Consider the following 19,364-nt stretch of genomic DNA (forward strand, 5'->3'; position numbering starts at 1 on the left):
TGGAATAAATTCAGAGAACTTCGTTCGGAACTCAAAACTATTTTTAGTTTCACATTCAGAATGTTGAGAATTGTGTATGGACATCCACTTCTAGACTTTAATGTTGGTTCCTATGTCTGAGATTTAACTGATGATTAAATATTCAAAATCTAAAAACAAAGCTAGTTACAAAATTCATGAAGTTACCTACCTCTGAGAATTTTCTTACGTTTGAGATGCTTAAATTTATGAGATCTGGACGCTATGTGATTTCATTACAAAAAGCATGAACAAACGACCATTGCTTGTTCAAAATCAGTAAGCCTTAAAACTCCCACAAACGAGATCCCACTCGTTGTCATGAAATGGCCCAATTTGATTGAATAGCAAGTTTTTATTTAACCGTAGTTTTGCAAAATAAAAAAAAATGCAACAGGCCCCCCTTGGACCCTTCCAGTTAAATTTTCTAGCTACGCCAATGGATAGCAGTTTAGAAATAATATCATAAGCGTGGCTGGATGGTACCAAATCAGGGTTTGGTTTTATTAGGAATGGTTTTCAAATGTTATGGTGGATCGGGGGTTTATAGATAAAGGTCGTCTCAAAGCTGACTTAAGGTACTCCGGGGCAAGTTGAAACGGGTAGCATATCTATAACAGAAGTGTTTATTAATTGTGATAATGTTTGAATGGTATTCTGTACTACTGTCTTACCTGATTCATAACGAATATACAGTACTGTGTGATATAATAGCAGCGTATGCCGATTTTCATAAAAAATTGTCAACTTTGACATGTTGAAACTTTGTTCTCTTAAGATCAATTGAGCTGAAACGTTCGCTACAGAACTACACATGGTTACAAAATACCAATTTTTTGAAAGAACCTGCCGCAAAGTGAGATAGTAGGTAGGTTAGGTAACACATTAGCGCAAACTACTGGATTAAAAATAACCAAAGTGATTATTCAGTTCCGCTAAGATATACGTCTTCCGTTTCAGTGTGTTAGTGTGTTTTTCCAATTTATTTTTAACGGAATGAAATTCATGTTCAACTATAAGGCACGATACACCAGTCCAGAATACTTACCCTCAAGTGAACGGAAAACACTAACAACAAGTCCAAAATACATTCCACTGCGTCCTAGCAAGAAGTACGGTCGACTTAGTTCGCGCTCCGCTATTTTGGAAGTTTTCTCGCTATTCGCTTGATTTAAATTTTCAGTTTTTTCTCGCTTAGAGTTCCCAGTTAAATAATTAACTAAAAGTGAGTTTTTTTTCTGAGAAGAAAGTGTGTTTTCGGCATCATCGGAAGGAAAATTGTTTTTACGATTGCCAATTCGCCAACCATTTTGTGCACCATCGGTGCGTGGTAACGCATACCTGCACACGGATCATCGTCATCGAGTGTCAGCATCTGCCTCCGCATTTACACCGCTCATCTATCATCGTGTGTTCAGCTGAGTGCCGACCCTCACATAAGCACACACCAACGGAGACCGCCCACACACGCTGATCGAAGATCATCCACGCTGCGCATCGCACCGCTGCTGCCGTTTAAACGCTCGGTGGTAGTAGTATAGGATTATCAGATAAGTTTTTGTTCTTGTTTCTCTCTTTCGCCCATCAGTTAAATTTTAAGTTTGTGTTTCTGTGTTTGTAGTTTTTTTTTTTTGTGTATTGTGTCCGAGTGATTATCGTTTCAGTGGTAGAGCGTTTTTCGCTCCCACTAGTACGGCAAAATGGACATTTTGTCGCAAGACGAAATGGACGTTTTGTCGGAAGATGACACCACTTTGCCACGCGATGGCAAGAAGGGTCGAAAACGTACGTCATCTCTCCCTGGTTCATCGTCTCAGTCTGGCAAAGGACAGGCTCAGATAAACCCCCGATCGCGAGCCTATCCAGATGACTCGACTGGCCCATGGGTTGTCTACTTTCAGCCCAGAAACAAACCTTTGAATGTAATGCAAATTACTAATGATCTGACGAAGCGATACTCGGCCGTGACTGAAATCACGAAGGTTAGGCACAATAAACTTCGTGTCTCCGTCTCTAACCTGAAGCAGGCTAACGAGATTGCTGCCTCCCAGCTCTTCACGCTCGAGTACAGAGTTTACATCCCAGCTCGTGATGTGGAGATCGAAGGTGTGGTCACCGAAGCGAGTCTGACCCCCGAGATCTTGGAGAAGCAGGCGGTTGGCCGTTTCAAGAACCGTTTGCTTCCTCCGGTGAAGATACTGGATGTCCAAAAACTGGGCTCAGTATCTGTCAGCGAGGGTAAAAAGAGTTTTACCCCCACAGACTCGTTCCGTGTGACCTTTTCTGGTTCAGCCCTTCCTCACTACATCGAGCTGGGAAAACTTCGACTACCTGTGCGTTTGTTCGTTCCCCGGGTCATGAACTGCCAAAACTGTAAGCAGTTGGGACATACGGCCTCCCACTGTGGCAGCAAGGCACGCTGTTCCAAATGCGGAGAGAAGCATGGGGATGACACCTGTGCAGCTACCGCACCAAAATGCGTGTACTGTAAGGGAACTCCTCATGGTATCTCGTCATGCCCGGTGTACAAACAACGCGGGGAGAAATTACAACGCTCACTTAAGGAACGTTCCCGGCAGTCTTTTGCAGAAATGCTTAAGACGGCCACGCCATCGACCAACGACAAAAATCCCTTTTCTCTTTTGTCAGATGACGAGACTGACTCTGACTTGGATGAGGAGGGAGCTTCTTTCTGTCTTTCAGCACGGAAACGAAAACGCATCCGTTCGCGGAAAGTTGAGAATGAAGAACCCCAAATCAGCTTGCCCAAATCAAGGAGTGGTGGAAAAAAGGAAGTTTCTACTCCTCCTGGATTCAGAAGAACTGACTATACCCAGGATTTTCCACCTCTCCCGGGGACATCCAAAACCCCTGATGTCCCATTTTTAAGAACAGAAGCCCCTTCTTCATCTGGGTTGTTCTCATTTGATCAAATTGTGGACGATATTCTCAAGTACCTGAATATTTCTGATCCTCTCAAAAGCATTGTTCTGGCAATGCTTCCTACTGTGAAGACCCTCTTGAAGCAATTGACATTGAAGTGGCCCCTCATTGCAGCAATGATTTCCTTCGATGGATAATTTTCCAAACGAGGTCGGGGATTTGATCACTATTCTACAGTGGAATTGTCGAAGTCTTATTCCTAAATTAGACTCTTTTAAGTTTTTAGTTCACAATAATGATTGTGATGCATTTGCTCTTTGTGAAACTTGGCTCTCTTCAGATATAGATCTACCTTTTTATGATTTTAACATTATTCGACTGGATCGTGAGGATTCGCGTGGAGGAGGGGTACTTTTGGGGATCAAAAAGTGCCATTCTTTCTATAGAGTGAATCTTCCACAATTTACAGGTATTGAAGTTGTCGCATGTCAGGCTATTATTAAAGGTAAGAGCCTTTGTATTGCTTCTGTTTATATTCCTCCTAGAGCCGTTGTTAATCGAAAACAACTTTCAGATATATGTTCAGTACTTCCTGCTCCACGGTTGATTATGGGAGATTTTAATTCCCACGGTACAGGCTGGGGGGAACTGTATGATGACAACCGTTCTACTTTTATCTATGACCTCTGTGATAACTTCAATATGACAATTCTTAACAATGGAGAAGTAACACGTTTGGCTGGACCATCTTCGAATGGAAGTAAATTAGACCTCACACTTTGCTCTAACTCATTATCGTTGGATTGCACGTGGAATGTGATCCAGGATCCCCACGGTAGTGATCACTTGCCGATCAAAATTTCGATTGCCAGTGGGTTCAATCCGTCGGAATCCGTTAACGTCGCGTACGACCTCACCCGTAATATCGATTGGACAACGTTCAAGACCGCGATAGAGGAAGCCGTGTCGTCGGTAGAAGGGCTTCCACCGTTGGAGGAATATAACTTCCTCTCCAATCTGATCTTGGACAGCGCGCTTCGAGCTCAAACTCGGCCGGTTCCTGGAACGTCTTTGCGTAGGAAACCTCCTTCCCCTTGGTGGGACCACCAGGTTTATCGTAAAAAGTCCGACGCGTTTAAGCTTTTCCGGAAACGTGGAACACCCGTGTATTTCGAAGCGTACTCGGCTCTTGAACGCGAACTCAAGAGCCTCATCAAAACCAAGAAACGCGGATACTGGCGGCAATTCGTGGACGGATTATCGCGCGAAACGTCGATGAATACGCTTTGGAACGCGGCGCGAAGGATGCGTAACCGGTCTTCGAACAACGAGAGCGAGGAGTACTCAGATCGTTGGATTCTCAAGTTCGCGCGAAAAGTATGCCCTGATTCCGTGCCGGCACAGATGATTCCTCGCGAAACGACGAATTCTGTAGACGAGATCAGCCAGCCTTTTTCAATGCTGGAACTCTCACTCGCGCTCCTTTCGTGTGGCAATTCGGCTCCGGGGGCTGATAGAATCAAGTTCAACTTGTTGAAGAACCTCCCAGACGTCGCTAAGAGGCGCATGTTGAACTTGTTTTGTCAGTTCCTGGAGCTCAATATTGTTCCGGATGATTGGAGGCAAGTGAGAGTTATAGCCATTAAAAAGCCTGGAAAACCCGCTTCAGATCATAACTCGTATCGTCCCATCGCGATGTTATCGTGCATTCGAAAATTGTTGGAGAAAATGATCCTTTTTCGCTTGGACAAATGGGTTGAGACGAACCACCTACTCTCAGATACTCAATTTGGATTCCGTAGGGGCAAGGGAACGAACGACTGTCTCGCGTTGCTTTCCACAGAAATTCAGTTGGCTTTTGCTAAAAAAGAGCAAATGGCTTCTGTATTCTTGGATATCAAGGGGGCTTTTGATTCAGTATCCGTTGAAGTCCTTTCAGACAAACTCCACGCTTGTGGCCTTTCTCCATTAATAAATAACTTTTTGTACAATTTGCTGTCAGAGAAACATATGAGCTTTTCTCATGGAAACTCTACAGCTTCTCGATTTAGTTACATGGGTCTCCCCCAGGGCTCATGTTTAAGCCCCCTTTTGTATAATTTCTACGTCAGAGAAATTGACAATTGTCTAAGTGACAACTGCACGTTGAGACAACTTGCAGATGACGGCGTAGTGTCTATGACAGGGCCCAAAGGGGTCGACCTGCAAGGACCCTTACAGGATACCTTAGACAATTTGTCTACTTGGGCTATTCAGCTAGGTATCGAATTCTCCACGGAGAAAACTGAGTTGGTCGTTTTTTCTAGGAAGCATAGCCCAGCACAACCAAAGCTTCAACTTTTGGGTAAACCGATCACTCATTCTATGTCCTTCAAATATCTTGGGGTCTGGTTCGATTCAAAATGCACCTGGAGATCCCACATTGAGTATCTGAGACGAAAATGCCAACAAAGGATCAATTTTCTCCGAACAATTACCGGAACGTGGTGGGGAGCCCATCCGCAAGATCTTCTAACGTTGTACCGGACAACGATTTTATCGGTTTTAGAATACGGTAGTTTTTGTTTCCAGTCGGCGGCTAAAACTCACTTCATCAAACTGGAACGTATCCAGTATCGTTGTCTTCGTATCGCGTTAGGATGCATGTACTCGACTCATACGATGAGTCTAGAAGTGTTGGCGGGCATGTTGCCACTATCGTATCGGTTCTCGGAATTGTCCCTCAGGCTCCTCACCCGTTGCGAAGTTATGAACCCACTGGTAATCGAAAACTTTGAAAAGCTTCTTGAGCTGAACCCTCAAACTCGTTTTATGTCATTGTACTACGTGTACATAACACAGGATGTCAGCCCTTCACAGCATAATCCTCATCGTGTATGCTTCTCCGACTTCGGCAATTCAGTTAGTTTTGATTTATCTATGACGCGGGAGATTCGTGGGATCCCAGAACATCATCGTTCCATGATTGTTCCGTCAATTTACGCTGCAAAGTTTGGCCAAGTTGATTCCGCAAGATCGTTCTTCACAGATGGATCACTAATAGAGTCGTCCGCTGGTTTTGGTATTTTTAACGAATTTCATAGCGCCTCTCGAATGCTTCAAGCTCCTTGTTCCGTATATGTTGCTGAGCTGGCGGCAATACATTATACGCTAGAAACGATCGCCTCACTTGCACCAGATCATTATTTTATTTTTACGGATAGTCTCAGTTCTGTCGAGGCTATTCGCTCTATGAGGCCGGTAAAGCACTCCTCGTATTTTCTCATGAAAATACGAGAGCTTTTAAGTGCTTTATCTTTAAGATCTTTTGTCATCACCTTTGCATGGGTCCCATCTCATTGCTCGATTCCGGGCAATGAGATGGCTGACTCACTTGCTAAGGTGGGCGCTATGGAAGGCGATATTTACGATCGACAAATCGCCTACGATGAATTTTTCTTCATTTATCGTCAACAGTCACTCGTCAGCTGGCAGAATAAGTGGAGTGAAGGGAGTTTGGGACGATGGCTATATTCGATCATCCCTAAGGTGTCGAAGAGTTCTTGGTTCAAGGGGTTGGATGTGGGTCAAGACTTCATTCGTATGATGTCTCGCCTCATGTCCAATCACTATTCGTTAAACGCTCACTTGTTCCGTGTTGGGCTGAAGGACAGCAATCTCTGTGAATGTGGACAAGGTTACCAGGACGCAGATCACATTATTTGGTCTTGTGCTGAGCATCGCGGAGTCAGATCTGAACTGTACGATTCCCTTCGGGCTCGAGGTAGACAACCTAATGTTCCAGTTCGGGATATTTTGGCTAGACGCGATCTGGAGTTTATGAAACTCATATATGTTTACTTTAAGAATATTAACATTAGATTGTAAGTTTTATTAACCTTGTGTTTAGTTTGTATTTTGTACGTGTGGGTTTTTTTTTTATGTTTGTTTTCAAGATGAATAGAAATTAGTTCATGTTTTAGGATTAATTAAATATTTGTATCGTAAACCACATTTCAAACCTCCCTCTCCCTTTTCCCATCCAAAAAAAATTGTAAATCCCCACTAACCTCGAGACAACCGCGAGTATCCGGTCCAGCTCCTTTAACTTTAAATATAAGAAATCAATAATGTATAACAAAAATGATAACTCGGCTCTGTAAAGTTTATTCGATTGAGCCTGTACGAATAAAGTAATTAATAAAAAAAAAGTCCAAAATACACCCAAAATGCGTGGGTGTATTTTGATTCACGCCTTTTTCAATTGTTGGTCTAGTACTCTGCATAACTAGATTCACTCACACCTTGAAATTCTCTGCTATGTGAGAGAGAATGGCTGCAGGTTTACTAAGTTTTATCCTCTCTTGGGCTTAGCAAATGGGGTATTGAAATTGAATCTAGATTTATATATTATCCTCGATGAAGCTTACCGCCATTAATATCGTGTTTCTTCTGCTTGTATTGATATATGCTTTTTTCAACCTACAGATGCATCATTTTGGCTCATAAGTTGAAGAAAACTCTTTTGGAAATTTAGGGCTTCAACATGTCCATGAAATACAATTTCACATTTTTTCAGCATGCGCCACAAATTGTACGGTGAATTTTGTCAGCTGTTCCGTGTTGGGATTCAACCCCGTGGTGTCTAGTCGGTTAAATCACGTGTTGTTCTTCGTTTCAAAGCAAGCCCCTACAGTCCTACACACTAGACAAAATTATTGCCAGCTTTGCATCGGTTTAAAATCCCAGAACAGCTGATTGCACAAAACCGCTCAGTCGGATCAATATGAATCAATCAATATGTTTTCCTCGCTGAAAGCCTCATAAACGAGCTCAATTTGATCCTTTGAATGGTGGAATAAATATAGAAAAGCCGCCTAAAATCAACCATTCAGCGGGAATCCAATATTCATTTTCCCATTCAAAACATGACTCAATATCGTCTCATGACATGGCAAATCTCCTCTCAACCCCCCTTCAACATCCTGTTCCACACAACCGACGACGATAACTCCTACGGCTGCTACTGCTGTTGATATCTTCCGGATTCATTCGACAACGCCACCGCCAACGACGACGGCTCAAAATTCAATAAAACATAATGTAAAAGAAAACCATCCTGTTATTTACAATCGTCAGCATCGATACCGTGTCGCCCCGATCTTGCAAATACTGCGACGAAAGCATATCGGAAATGGGTGGGCCGGGAGAAATGGGGCGTGCAGCAAGCTAACACCGTTATCTATTTCCTGAGTCGGGAAACTTCATAAACAAGACACTACTACAGACAGAGGATACCATTTGGGAAAGCAAGCGAACGATAAGAGTGCCGTGGGTTTTCCGATAGGGTCGCTCCATTATGACGAATTTGTCCAAGGTTTCCAGATTTTCGCCAGCACCTACCGTTACTGCTGCGTTCGCAGACTGTTGTGGTGTGTGGCAAAAAACGGAAAATGGAACACTACGAAACCGGGGTGAGTGCTCGCGAGGAGGGTGGTGGACTCCTCTGGCTGGGAAAACATTTAGCTGTGAAAGAATAATATGTATTTAGGATTAGGACGAGAGCGATCCGACCGACCGTGTGCTGCTACGGCTTTAGCTTGACATGGTCGGAGGAGCTGGTCAGTTTCGAATGCGAACAAGCAAGCTAGCGTGGGAAAATCGATGCCATGGGATGATGTCGTTACTGCCGCAGGGGAGGTGGTACTGGCTCCGCACAGATCGGAACATGGCACCTAAATTGATTCCATTATAGATGTTACGATAAGATGTGCCAACATTGGCAGGGAGCGATTATATGAGCCTGGGGCACGTAAGGGCAAAAATTGAAATTAATTCCTTCCAAATTGAAAATTTCGCTCTATTTCGCTTCAAATCAGATCCTGATTCAGATGCTCCCAAACGTTGAATCCATGTGGTTTGGAAACTGACTTGACACAAACCATTTACAGTTTTTTAGGAATTTACTACATTGTGCTGGGATAAAGTTTGATGGCATCGGAAAGGAAATTTTATCATCTACTCGTAAACATTTCGAAGTGTTCTGGATGTCTATTAAAAAAATGGGTGCTAGAATTGATAGTGTTTTCATCTAGCAAGGTTCATCAGCTCCTACAGTAGCAAATTATGTTGAAAATGAATTTAAAATAATTACGTTACACCTTAAATAGTTCAAAATAGGTTTCAGCAGATCGGCAAGCAAGAAAGCGATACGTACTAACGCGTAACGGTAACCATGAAATAAAATAATTCATAACCGTTGAAACTTTAACCGATAAGGTAAAATATTATGTTCGTCCAAATTAATTTAAAATTAGTTTTTTACCAAGCTGATTTGTATTAATGGAGGCTCAAGAACTTATTTGATGTGTCAATTGTACTGTTGGAAAAATGATTTGAACCATTCTAATTTAGATTTTAAAGATTTGTTTTTTTTTCCATTGGACAGTTTTCCAGCACAATCCCCTGATACCCGTAATTTTCGTTGAAAGACGCATCGTACTAAAATTCCTTTTAGTACGCTCACTGCGAATGACCACCATAACATTAAGTGCAAGCAAACTCGAAATCAGAGTCTGTGTGTCAAAAACCTAAAACCAAATGGGCAGTTTACCGACATCCGTTCGGTTTCGAGCTCAACTTACCAGCCTGCCAACCGGATGACTACCACGGCTACACTCAGCTGCTTCTAGGATGCTGCACTTGGCACTTATAGGGTCCGGAATAATGGAGGCAAATCCGCCCTGGTGGCGGTGGAGTTTAGGTCGAAAATATGTGCAGTAATCTCTTCCGGCGAGGATTGCAAGGCTCCGCTTTCAGACATGTCAGAATATTCCGACGGGCACACACACACACCCACACCCACACACAAACATTGGAGATCGGTTGGCTTCTACAAGGATGAGAGTTCAAGAGTTGGATGGGCAGGAAATAGAATTTAAGAAACAGGAAGGTTGAGGTAAACCACAGCCGGATGGATGGATAGATGGTAAGCCGATTAATAGTTTGTTCTTGGGAGGAAGCCTTCGTTTTAGAGAAAGAAAAAAATGTATGCCTTGTTCGTTTTTTGAAGGTTAGAATCGAATAAACTTAGTACTTTCTGTTGGTCTGTTCTATGCCCGGTTGATTGCAGCCCTTCTTGGGCCCACATTGTACTTGCTGCACAAAAACGAATGAAGAATTGTAAAGGCATATTTTGAATGCTGCCAATTTAATTACTGTGGAAGAACAAAGAACACTAAATTGATGGCGGGGATCCTAGTCAACAAGAGAAACATGGCGGAAAGCAACTGATGATAATGTATCAAGGCTGTAATTTTTCTGCCAAATTGAAATATAAAATAGAAATCATTTAATTTCACATAAAATTTGCCAAATTCACTCCCTACCATCAGTCGTAATTTGGAAAACGACCGTCCGACATAAAACAGATCCCTCCCTGCCATCACTCACCTCGTCAAGGCATTTAATTCAAAATTTCCATAATGCCCCACTTGGCTAGCCGGAGCCAACCATCATCACACGATGGAACCTAAATTCAGCCCAGTCCATTAGGCCATATTTATTCCATTTACACCTTCTCCGCTTTCGGCTGACAGCTGGCTCTCTTCCCGGAAGCCATCCACTCTGACGTAGTTACGACTTTTGTCACTCGGCAAAATTTATTTCCCAGCTCGTGCCACAAATAATCTGATTTTCCATCAACAATCGAAAGATGATACCACCCACCAGCTACGTTCACACAGTTCCAACATAAAAATTGTAACATTATACCCATTGTAGCCACTGTCGTCGTCGTCGTCGTCTTCGCTGAACAACATCATCATTGTCATCGTCCCAGAGTGTCGGTAAATTTTCACGCCTGACCGGGCGGGAAAACGGCAGGGATCCGGTCTCGGACCAATGATTGAAAAATGTACGAACGAGCTCACGATTACGACAGCGATGATAAACTCAGTGCCAACGTTCCAAAAGGGCGGAATTGGTTTTGTAACGACATCATTATGTACAGAAAAATGACGAAAAATCGGCGGTTGAAGTCATTTTTTACAAAAGAAGTTTTGCCCTAATGAAATTATGGCACTGAACTGATATGTCGGTGCGTTGGGGTGTTATCCTACCGGTAATAAATCATACGAAAATTTGAAACGTAACTTAAATTATGTGCAAAGGGAGATCGGAAATGGGTGGCTAATATTTCTAGGGAAAAATCCCCGGCTTGTTTTTAAAATGTAAGATAAATTTGAGCAATGGTAACCTTAAGGATAGATCAAATGTTTCCTGAGTAAGTAGGTTGAAATTATCTCAGCTGCAACGTTGCTTAAGAAGATGTATTTTTATTATCCAAAATTGAAAAGTTAGTTCTATTTATATCAATCATTTTAGGACCACCCTAATTTAAAAACATGTCAGTAACGGCACGGTATTACCGGTCCGTTCAAGGGTTTTTTCTTTGAATCGAGATCTTCCGGGGCTTTCCGAACTTCACCTGGAGAAAACTGTATGCATGGTAGATTAATGTTATGAGACGGAATCTGCTCGAAGTCAGCTTGGTGTTGAACGGGTGATGCTTTACTAAATACGCTCTCAAATAAATTAGCAAAGAGGTTATCTCCGAGCTTGAGCGAGAAGTGGTTCCATCGAAGTTGACCGAACCAAGAATGCCGTAGTCAGCTTTGCGTTTCTTGATGAAATCCCAGAATCGAGAAGGATTTTCCTTATCGGTCGTCTGTATTCTACACAAATAGTTTTTGTGTGTTGCAGAAAGGGCAGCTTAGCACTTCAACTCAAACTCACGGAGTCTAGCTTTATGGTACACATTTTTCGTATGGAAGAACCTGTTGCGCAGCTTACGTAGATTGTTCCGAAGTGTAAGTAGCTCTGCAGTCCACCACGGTTTGTTGAAAGCAGAAATCGGTGTTTGTCTCTTTCGAGGTACATTATGATTTATAACTTCAGAGAGAGATTCGTAAAAAGCTGATAACATCTGGTCTACTGAAGCATAACTTGATAATCGTTCACACTCAATATTGATAAAATAGAATTCAACATGTCAAATTCACATGCCAAATAGTCCTGATCGTCAAGTTTGGATGGTACAACACTTTCGTCAAGTAGTATGATGACTGGTGTGTGATGGTTACACTGACGTGCACAGGATGGGGCAAGGTGAGGCAATTGCCCCTCTTTTATAAATAAGATATTGATTTCCACATTTACAAAATTATGATATAAAATAACTTGATTTCTTGATAACTTTATTTGAAGGTAAAATAATTTCATTTCATAATATAAGGGCACTGAAATGCTGCCTGCAAATTGCACCACAAAGGTGCATGAAGACACAAACTAAAATAAAAATGTTTGGTCTAAATATTGCACCACTGTGGTGCATACAAAAAATTTCTGGTGTAATTTTTTTTTTTTTTTTCAATATCAACCACCCTTAAGGGGAGGGTTAAAAGAAGAGGGTAAATTTAAGGTTGAAAAAATTCACCTTCGTGGTGCAAAGCATTTTATTGAATATTTCTGATGTAAAAATATCATCTATCATCTATCTTAAATATAATATCATGGAGGGACTAATCAAAATGAAAAACCCTGGTGGGAAGAATGAAGCACGCTAAAAATTTGGAGGTGCACATTACACTGAAAATTTCGGGTGGAAAGTTCGCAACACTATGGTGAATGAAGAAGCAAGGTTTATTCATTTTTCTGGTGCATAATTTGCATCGTTCTGATGAATGCAAGCTTCATTGAAAATTTATGGTGGAAAATTTGCACCATTCTAGTCCATAAAGAGGCAAAGCCTGAAAATTTCACCACAAAGGTACATGGTGAAACAAACTTCACTGACAATTTTTGGTGCACCGTTCTGGTGAATGGAAGAGCATGCTTTATTGAAAATTTCTGGTGCAAAATTTGAATTGCTCTGATAAATGAAATGAAAAGAAAATTTCTGGTGAAAAACTTGCACTGGTCTGGTAAATTAAGGCACAAGCTTTATTTAAAATTAAGCTATATTGAAAATATCTGGTAGAAAATCTGCACCGTTCTGGTGAACGGATGGGCAAGCTTTTCGGAAAATTTTTAGTCTTAAATTTGCATCCTTCTGCTGAATAGAGAATCAAACTTTAATAATAATTTCTGGTGTAAAATTTGCACCATTCTGATGAGGGGGAGGTAGCTCATCGATTCTTCCGGTTCGCCTCCTAGCATCGTGCTATAAGGTACCAGGCGATAACCAGGGTAGTTGATCGATAGCTCGATGATGTCATTTCGTTGGCGTCTGCAATGGGAAATTCTCCTAGCAGGCGTTGACGATGGGACGTTGTCGAGTTGTTGAATAGCAACTATCGTGGTAACTCACCGATTACCTGTCGATCTGCCAAATTTGGAAAGACGTCTGCATTGAATTGTCTCATATAATAATATTCCGCCCACTATATCACAAGAAATTGCGAGTAGCTGAGTAGAATGGAGATAAGTTAAGCATTGGGTACAATACCAAGTCTCCCCTGGAAGGTTCAAGAAGATGAGCGCAATAGAATCATCAAGTTGCCATATGGCACGGAATGAGACTATTGCATGGCTGGGTAGTCAAAGTCTTCCATTCATTAGTCATTTCAGGTGAATTAGAACAGGTTTAGGCGGGCGTTGGCCAGATTTGGATTTTTCAGATGTAATCCTGGATAGGACCCTGTCATTGAACGTCGCGTGAAAGTGGAACTTAATTAAGGCCTAAGTACTTTTTCGTAGTTTTTAGTTATCGGATTTGAAAGATCGTCAGTTACAGTGGCCTGCTTACTGAGCAGGAAAACGCTGTCCCAGGTTCTTACATATCAAAGAGATTTATGGTAAAATCGCTTGTGTATCGTGTATTTTGCGAAACTCGTTGTTGTCGTTGGTTCCGGGTTTGAATGGATACACAAATTTGAGCAACGGTATTATGTGATATGAGGGGCTCGGTGGCCTTAGAGCAACCGTTTTTGCTTACTGAGCAGAACATCATGAGCCTAATCTCAGGCCCATCCACATTCAAGATTCGTCAATCGTTTTATTTGTTAATATGACTACATGGTAATAACAGCAACTCGGTGATTAAAAAGGTGCTCGTCTGCCTAGTGGCAAACGTTTTTGCTTACTGAGCAGAAGACCGTGGGTTTAGTCCCAAGCTCCTTCGCGTTATATGATCGTTAGGACATCAATTCAGCTTATCGTTTACCAAAACGAACCCTGCTGCAAACCCAACCCTCTTATCCAACATCCCAGTGATTCCTCGTGGAAGTGCAGAGGTGTTCTCGGCTTCCATCAAAGCGAGTGTCATGTCAACACAATCCTTCCCATTCCTTTCTTGGCCTGTGTTCGGGCGCGGCCGGCGCTGGTATTGCCTAATTTAAGATCACCAGTTTTTACACATTGAGGATGATTGCTAGTCCCAAGCATCGTCTATTGGTTCTCTGTGTAATTACAGCTGATCTGGCAATAACAGAGTAGCAACCGTGGGCGGTCAATCAAGCTCAAGCTCAAGCTCAATCTAAAATTTGCACCATTCTGATTATTTGTGGGGTAGCTGTTTTACTGAATATTTATGATGAAAAATCTGAATATAGGGGCTAGCTTTATTTAGTGGAAAACCTTGAACATTCAGAACATTAACAGTGTAAATTTGCATCGTTTTGGTCAATTGAAATTTTCTGGTGTAAAATTTTCTGGGAAAAGTTTGTATTGAAAATTTCTAGTGTAAGATTTGCAAAAATCTGCTTCATCGAGGGGCAAGTTTTATGGAACATTTCTGGTAGAATAACCACCGACAAACCGACGTGAATGACCATAGCAAAAACAATAAAATTTCTGACCAAAGCACACTATTCGCAAATAATTTTTATCTAGATCAAAAAATCCTATGGTTTTGACAGTTCGGATCATTGCAGATTTAAATCGGACGTTTACGATTTTCGGGCATAAGTCAGAATTAAGTGTCATGTCGGTTTGTCGGTGGAAAAATACATCGTTTTGGTGAATGGACGGACAACTTAAACTTGAGAAGAACCGAGAAGAGCCTCAAGGGTATTGAATTCTGAGGACAGTTCCAAAAGAAAAGATTTCTGGGGATGATTCTATGAAAATTCTGCGAATAATTTCTAGTGAATCCTGCGGATAGTTTCAAGACATTTATGAGGGGTCGTAGAGTTCTATGCATCTCTCTTATGTAAATCTTGAACTAACATACCTTTCCTATCCCTACCAGTTGTAAGGACGTGACCAGGACAATCCTTAACTGTTGGAGCAGGATAGTTACTATCTGGAAGATAGTAATTATTTCCTACTTACTATCTGTCCAGTAATAGATCTCTGTCTTGCTCTTAATGGTTTTGAATTCGTACCACCTACGATATTGTGCAACTTGTTCGATGCTTATGCTAATGCTAATCCTGCAGATAGTTCCAAGATAACTTCAAAAAGCCCCGTAACGTGGGTAGATCACCTTTTCGTGGTACGTTACGGGATGTAAGATCTACCACCAATTCCTAGTCCCGACTACTTCAAACTAGGGGAACAGGATTTTTCAGTAATCCAAGGAACACATCTTAGTCCTTGTTACTTTTTATGCCTTGTTGATAGTGACAAGACTCGGCTTTGTCTACCGAGGATGATCTTGAAACAAGGCAAAAAAAAAATGAGTTAGTTGTCTTCATCTATGTGATTCCTAACCTTCTCTTCGTTGTTCCCTAGTTTGATTTGGTTAAGACTAGGGTTCTGATGCATGGTCATTATCGGTGTCATACACAGATAAAAATTCTGAATTTTAATTGTGATGTAAACATTCATTCACGTAAACTTAAATTTAATTTCACACAACCGAGCAACTTGTAAACAATGTTGTTAACAAAGATGGGCTTTTGTATACAATATTTGCTACATTGCATGAATTGTGCTAGAACTTTACATGATATATAATGTAAACTTATATGATATATGACGCTCCATTTGTGTGCATCATATTGAACAGAAATTTACACTACTTTTCCAACTGTGTACCTTAATTTTGTTGCTAAGGAATCCAATTTTGACTGACAAAGGGGCGCGCCTTTGGAGGGTGTTTCAGCACTCCGAAGGGTATAAATAGCGGGACCTTTCAATTAGACTCGGATCCTTGCGATAAATGCAAGAGTGGCAACTGTAAAAAAAATCGAATGCTTCATCATTTCTCAATAGTGATGGAGTAATACGACATGCACTAAACTAAGGACACGGGATATACTACAATAGATCAATTTACTGGTCGCAGTAGTGTTAGGTCCCGAACAGAGGAAAAAAAACTTCAAAAAGAATACCGAGAGAATCAAATTTTGAATGAAATTCCATATCTTTGAGCAAAATTTCAAGGAAATTCCAACGGTAATTTCAAGTTCATTCTGGGAAGAATTTCTATAGAATACATAGAAAATTCTTCTGAAACTTTAGAATAATTTCAGTTCCAAGGTGTTCTAAAAAAAAAAGTTCTAAAATATTCCGAGAAGAACCTCAAGGATATTGAATTTTTAGGACAGTTCGAAAATATGTATGGGAAGAATTCAAAGAAAATTCTGCGGATAATTTCTAGTGCATCAAGAATTTCAAAACCAGGAAAGGTATCGATGAAGAACTGGACCACCAAAAAACTATGATTGCTGCTAGAGAGGCAAAGCGGCTACAGAATCGCTATATAATGGAACGTTTCATCGATATTGTGCGCATACTTTGCAAAGGTGGCCGACCACTTCGTGGACATTCAGAAGGAGCGGAAAGTGTGCCACCCAGTTGGTGGCTAACTACGATCCTTTGCTGGAAAAAAAAACGCTTGGCGGAAGGTACCGTATTCAAAATGACATGATTACATCGTTGCACAATGTAATGTTGCGGAACATTGCGAAAACCTTGCGAGGAAAACCAATGGCAATCAGTGCAGATGATACGAGCGATTGTGACCACCACGAGCAGTTGGCGATTGTCATCAGGTATATTGATAATGATCGGCCGACGGAAACATTCGTGGGTGTGAGACGGGTGTTAAAAACAAACGTGACGACCATCTTAAATACTATTGCTGAGGTCCTGACAGCGATGCAAATTTCTTGGGAGCAGTTGATGGCAGTATCTTTTGACAGTGCTAGCACAATGGCTAGCAGCACTGCTGTAGTACTAGCCAAGTGCAAGGACAAAAACAGCAATATAGTTTTATGAAGAGCTTTGAGTGTGTCAGTTTATTTCCTTTTAATTCCGTTATAATTGCTTGTCTTTTGACAGATACGCGTATTTCGTCTAGTAATTGCAGACTTCATCAGTACCAAGTACTCCACTCCACTGATCAAGATTTAAAGCAATATACTGTTTGTTCACTGCTATGCGCACTGTTTGAACCTTGTACTTGTCGACGCAGTTTGCATGCGAAAGAAGAATGCGATTCTTATTGGTCATTCATGTCGGTTTGTCGGTCCTATCACCACCATCTGACGTGACTTCAGCTGAATCCAACCACCAAGGCAACAACATTGCAGCAAATGTATCATTTCGGTTAAAGCCCTACTATCGCAACCATTCGATGAACCGATCATCATCGACATCGTCGATGAGATTTAATTGCCAATTTCAATTGGCTGTCTGAAAGCAGATTGCATTGAAGAAGATGAACCAACACCGGAGCAAAAACTAAATAAAATTAGCACCATCCACCACGCACTTTGGACTACTCCCCATTCCCAGATTAAAGCACAATAGAAAAAAAAATGCCCCTCCTTAACAAGATTCCTGTGCACGCTAGTGGATGGTTATCAACAGGTAACAGCGATGCAGGTGCGACAATCAGGTCAAGATACTCCAGGAGATTGGTAAACGCCAAGTCAAGGAATCTTTCGTTCGTGTTGACAATGTTGTTAATCTGCCTCAAGCCATTGGCAAACATAGCTTCTGTAAAGTTTCTCTCAGTATCAGTCAAGGCGTTTGAAGGAATAAAACCATTAATGTCCTCGTCAAGATGCCATCGCAGATTAGGAAGATTAAATTCACCGATGGATAGGATTAAGTGTCAGTGTCCTATTCAAGGGATCAGAGGAACTTTTTTGACAGATCATTTTCTGGAGCAGGTCTGGGGTGTTTTAAGTACACAGTACTCATTGCAGTTAGTGTCCCACGGCATAAAGAGTGAATCATGAACACTATTTAATTTAAGTATTTAAGCAAGTATTCTGATGAGAATCTACTATGTCTTCTTCTTCTTCTTCGCATTTCAAGCTTATTGCATATCGCACATTAGCTTATAGCGTGCTCTCAACTTAGTGTTCTAGATGCACTTCCACAGTTATTAATTGAGACCTTTCGATGCCTGCACCATTTTTGCATTGGTATAATTGTGTGGCAAGTCCAATCATACCTCTATGCCCAGGGAAGTCGAGAAATTTTCCAACCAGATAAATTCCTAGACCGGACCGGGAATTGAGCCCAGCCACCTCCAGCATGGTCTTGCTTTGTAGCTGCGCCTTTTCTGACTGAGCTAAGGGAGGCCCCAACTATGTAGGATCTAGTTATTCAGTCAAGCCATTCTCAGTTAGACATTCTTTACTTTTGTCTAGGGAAATAGTTGTTCATCATATCTAACTTAAGTGGCTTAAACCAATGATTTGAATTTGTTTAAACATCCATTAATTTATCTAAATTCGTTATCTTAGCCTGTTATCGATTGGATACTTTACTTCACCTTACCAAATATCAAGTTCAATTGAAGCATCTCAAAGCACTAATAGGGTAGAGTGCTGCTTCGTCGCAATCGCCCATTTGCGTTCTATTGAGCAGAAAAAATGAATAGGGTTAACTACCCCCATTTCCGGCCTATTAGGCACAGCCCGCACTTAGTCTTTCTTAAGCTAGCGTAGTTTAGCACCAAGCGGAATGTTATTCTTTATTTCAACAAATTCAAAGGTACCAATAGAAAAGTAAATAAATTTTGAAATCATCTATAGTAGAAACACTCCATTTTTGGGTTCATAAACGTTTGAAAAAGGGAGGTTAAGTGCAAGTTATGCTTAGTAGGACGGAGGATTGGAGGAGCAAGATTTAAAAATCACTGCTCTAAATCATCGGTATGCAGACCATTATGGGAGTTTGCGCATCATAAATTCTAAGCACGACACTTTTTTTCAAACTCCAGCTGTGCCTTGACAGAAGTTAGGTCAAACAAGACTAATTTAGAAAATTTCAACTTGATTGGTTTTCTAAAGATATAATTTTTTTTTCGCTCCACACGACCAATGAGAGTAACTCAAAATGGAGTCGAATTTGAAACAACATTGCAAAAATTGGGGTTGAGAATAAGTAAAATTTTCCTCGATTTTCCAGGGAAAACTTCATGAATATGAGGAAAATCGAGAGATATTCCACTCAGTCTATTAGTATACTTCTAGGCAGAGTAAAATTTTGGTCGAATTTCGTCATATTCAAGCAGCTTT

At 41.2% G+C, this 19,364-nt stretch overlaps 1 protein-coding gene across 2 annotated transcripts in view; it reads right to left on the reverse strand.

Annotated features, from left to right (window-relative positions):
- The window catches only part of LOC135708482 (sodium channel protein 60E-like), a 389,801-nt gene that overhangs the window by 234,799 nt on the left and 135,638 nt on the right, over positions 1 to 19,364 (reverse strand). The window lies entirely within an intron of this gene.

The sequence above is a fragment of the Ochlerotatus camptorhynchus genome, unplaced genomic scaffold (genome assembly GCF_037179485.1).
Source record: "Ochlerotatus camptorhynchus isolate MF236.1 unplaced genomic scaffold, CSIRO-AGI_Acam_v1.1 ptg000330l, whole genome shotgun sequence".
Lineage (NCBI taxonomy): Eukaryota > Metazoa > Arthropoda > Insecta > Diptera > Culicidae > Ochlerotatus > Ochlerotatus camptorhynchus.